Here is a 4,892-nt window from a genome sequence, read left to right as displayed (position 1 = left end):
GGGGAAAATTTTTTTTTTTTTTTTTTTTTTTTTTTTTTTTTTTTTTTTTTTTTTTTTTTTTTATGGGTTACTTATTTATTTTTACTACTTTATTATTATATACACCTATTTATGCATATTATTATTATTATATATAATATTTATATCAATATATATATAGTTTTATACATAATTATATAATAAATAAAATACTAATAAATAAATACAAATAAATAAATAAATAAAATAAATAAATAAATAAACATACTGATTGTTGTACAAGTTTATATATATTGCTAATGCAGAAAGAGTATAATAGTAAATAAAATATAAATAAATACAATAAATAAAATAAAATAAACAAAATAAATAAATAAATAAATAAATAAATAAATAAATAACTTACTGCTTGTTGTACAAGTTTGCATAATGCTAATGCAGAAAGAGGAGATTTTTCGCTTGTTTTTACAACAATTGTACATCCGCATGCCATTGCTGCTGCTGCCTTTGTTACTGTTAGCATTAAAGGAAAATTCCATGGTACTATCTGCAGCAGCAGCAGCAGCAGCAGCAACAGCAGCAGCAGCAGCAGCAGCAGCAGAAAGAGAGTAAAATTATAATTATAGGATATAAAGTTATAGACAAAAGAACAAAGGAATAAAAAAGAAGAAAAAATGAATAAAAGAAAGACAAAAAAGAATAAAGAAGAATAAAAATGAATAAAGAAAGAAGATAAATAAATAAAATAAATAAATAAATAAATAAATATATTTATTTATTTATTTGTCTTACTGCAGCAACAACTCCTACAGGTTCTTTTCTTGTATGACAATTAATAGTATTAGAATAAAAAGTAGATAAATAAATAAATAAATAAATAAAATAAATAAATAAATAAATAAGGTAAATAAATAAGATAAATAAATAAGATAAATAAATAAATAAATAAATACTTACTGCAGCAACAACTCCTACTGGTTCTTTTCTTGTATGGCAATTAATAGTATTAGAATAAAAAGTAGATAAATAAATAAATAAATAAATAAATAAATACTTACTGCAGCAACAACTCCTACTGGTTCTTTTCTTGTATGGCAATTAATAGTATTAGAATAAAAAGTAGATAAATAAGATCCCCCTCTTATCTTATCTGCCCAGCCTCCATAGTAACGTAATGTAGATATACATGCATCCATGTCTTCTCTATATAGATATATATAAATATAAATATAAATAAAGAAAAAGAAAAAGAAAAAACAAAAGAAAAATAATTAAAAGGAAGAAAGAAGGGGAAAAAAGATGTATTTATTCATTATTTTGGTGTTTATTGAGTATTTATGTTCATACTAAACCCTAAACCCTAAACCCTAAACCCTAAACCCTAAACCCTAAACCCTAAAGCCTAAAGCCTGCTTATACGGACTAAACAACATGGACAAGACCGCTACAATTGCTACTGTTGCTGCTGTTACTGCTGTTACTGCTGCTGCTGCTGCTGTTGCTGCTGTTGCTGCTGCTGCAGTTGAATAATAATTACCTTGCATATTGAATAGGTTTACCAACATTAATACATTCAATATTAGCGATGAATTCTTTTTCTTGTTGTAATAAATCTGCTAATTTAATGAGTAATTCTCCTCTTCTTCTTCCTCCTATATCCAAGGACCAAGAAGGAAATGCATCATGTGCTGCTCGTACTGCTGCATCTACATCCTCGTTACTGAATACATGTATATACATAAATAAATATAAATATATACATTAATATAATATATAAATTAAGGTATTTATAATCCAGGACATATGTTAATTAAGGAGAGAGAAAAGAAAAATAAATACACACCCAGATTTACTAGGGTTTAGGGTTTAGGGTTTAGGGTTTAGGGTTTACTTGGCCTCCCTGATTTCGCAAATTAATTCTTCAGTTGCTGGATGAATTAATTTCCGCATATAGTTTACGGTCTACAGGATTTAGTGTTTTTAGAGTTTAGTGTTTAGGGTTTAGGGTTTACTAGGGTTTAGGGTTTAGGGTTTAGGGTTTAGGGTTTAGGGTTTACCTGGCCTCCCTTATTTCGCATATTAATTCTTCTGTTGCTGGATTAATTAATTCCCAAGTTCGCTCTCCTGTTGGTTCACGAAATTCACCATTGATGAAGAGGCGGGTTTCGTAGGTGGAAGCCACTGAATAATAGGAAAAAAAAGAAGAAAAAATAGGAAATAAATATAATTTATATATTTTATTAATTAATTCTATTTATTTATTTTATTAAATTAAGAAATTAACAAGAAATAAAAGGATTTTATGGAGGGTTTCTTCTCCACCATGATGCATTCCTTCAGCTTTCCTTGGGAGTTACATAAAAAAGAAGAAAAGGGAAAGAAAAACAGGAAAAAAACAGTAAATACAACGCAATAAACTGCATCATTAGTATATTTAGATTTATTTATTTATATTTATGTAATAAAGAGGCAAAAAACAAGAAAAACAGTAAAAACGTCTATTAAGAATAAGAAGAAACTGCCGATTCGTAAGAAAGCGGTAAATTGGGGTGTACGTACTGGTGCCGGTCGTGTATTTTACGGGGAAAATACAGGAAATTAAGAAAAATATTTATATATATTTATAAATGAAAAGGTGAATTATTTAATGATAACACTAATAAAAGGAAAGAAGGGAGCAGGAGGAGCGCTGCTGTATGTGCTGTCTGTGCTATACGGGCTTCGCAGCGGCAGTTGTCGCCATGCAGCGCTTGTTTTTCTTCTTTTTTTCTTCTATAAAATATAAGGAAAGAGGATAAAACAAAAGATTAATTCATTTGTTTTACCCTTTTCCTCATCAGAAATAACCTAAAAATGTAAATATGGCTCTCTTTCTACACCCGGTAGGAAGTGGTGGTGGTAGGAGCAGCCTTCTACAGTGTACAGACAGAAGAAAGAGTATAAAGGAGAAACAGTAGCTGAATAAATACAAAAAGGAAATAACAAAACAAATAACATTCACAACAATAGAAGGGAGAGAGAGTAACTATTAGAGATATCGTCTGCCTATTAAACCCTAAACCGCTGGACTCCAATAAACCCTAAACCCTAAACCCTTGTTAGGGTTTAGAGTTTATTAGGGTTAAAAGTATCTCTTACTAACAGAAAATGATGTACAATAATCGCATTAGACTACGAGGAAGGGAGGAAAGAGATGCGCATGCGTTGTTGCGATTCCTTGTTCTTTTATCCCTTTTAGGGTTTAGGGTTTAACATTTAATACATAAATCTGTCTGTACAGCTAGAAAACAGCTAGCTAGCTAGTTAGCTATTGAATCAGGATGCTACAGCTTTATACTTCTACTGGGGTGTCTGTACACCATCCATATTTGTTTGGATTAGAAGACACAGACCAGTGGACCACTCCTACATAACGTAGGCAAGACAGCTGCTGCTGCTGCAGCAGCTGCTGCTGCAGCTGTTGCTGCATCAGGAGCAGCAGCAACAACAGCAGCATAAACAGCTCAAATAGAAGTAGTAGCAGCAGCAGCAACAACAAGTGCGACAGCATCAGCAGCAGCACCAGCAGGAGAGGCAGCAGCAGCTCCGGCAACGGATGAAGCAGCAGCAGCAGTAGTCTCAATGCGGGAAGCAGCAGCAGCAGCAGCAATAAAATTAGAGTAGGCAGCAAGTGGCTTATTTTTGTTGTTTTTGTTTTGCTGTAATAGAAAATATATAACGTAGTAAAGGCTATATAATTAAGATGTCTATTTACTGACACCCTTAGCATATATATGTTGTCTAAATAAATAAAACATGATTTAAATTGTAAAATGAATTTAAATTTTATTTACTTCTTTTATGTTTTATTGTTTTACTTCCTCTTTTTTACTTGTAGACCAGTGGTGGTTGCTGCTGGTGACCGGTGCGGGTCATATGTTGGTGTCGGCTGCGCTCTTTAAGGCAACTACATAATAAAATAGATTTAAATTTAATTATAAAATACATTTACAAAGCGATTTAGCAAAAAAGAAGATAAAAAATCAAGGAAGACACGATCTGCACGTATAGCCGCTGCCTTTGTCTATGGGCCGCTGTTCTTTCTTTCGTTATATATGTGTGATATAGCGACAGTCGTCAATCTAAGGCTATTTTGGGGTATGTTTTGTTTTTTCTTTGAAAAATAAACAAACTAAAGGTTTTAAAACTCATAAATACAAAAAAAAGAGAAGATTTCCATCCGATTATGCTCTATTTACCTTAAGCGCGAAGGATATACCCTCCACGGCGGGCCGCGGCAGCGAGACAGCGAGCAGCTGGGGTGTATAGGCAGCTACTGAATAGTTGGTTGGTTAGAAAGCTGTATAAAGCTTCATTATGGTATTTTCTTGTTTTCTTCTGGTTAGTTATTGATTAAGAAGCTTCTTTTTTCTTTATAAAGAAGCATTTAAAGGGGGATTTTCTTCAAGATTACCTTCTTGAATCAATAGGAAAGCTGCATCCATCAGCAGGCCTTGATGATTGTCGGCAGCGCTCTTGTTCTTCTTCTTCTTGCTGTCTAACCTAATCGCAGTCATAAAATACAAAAATAAACATTATTTTCTTTCTTTTCAAAGGAAAGGAACACTTTAATTTGTATGCTCTTCTATATCAATCATCATTGGTTGATTCAATTCTTTTCTTGTACCGTACCGTACGTCTTCTTCGGGTGTACGTTCAACTCTTTGCCTTCGCACACCCATCATAAGAATTATCTTCTCTCGGATTCTTTTTTGTTTATTTGTATGTTTCTTAAGGCATGTAACTCTTAAAAGAGAGGGAATAATTCCGTCTATTTGTTTCTTTATTTTGTCTTATTATCGCATTAAGAGCCTCCAATAAAGGTTTTTCTTTTTTTTCTGGAATTCATGCGGGGTTCCTTTATTCTTGTTTCC

Source organism: Eimeria maxima, genomic scaffold (genome assembly GCF_000499605.1).
Source record: "Eimeria maxima Weybridge genomic scaffold, Emw_scaff452, whole genome shotgun sequence".
Lineage (NCBI taxonomy): Eukaryota > Apicomplexa > Conoidasida > Eucoccidiorida > Eimeriidae > Eimeria > Eimeria maxima.
This window is presented reverse-complemented; position numbering follows the sequence as displayed.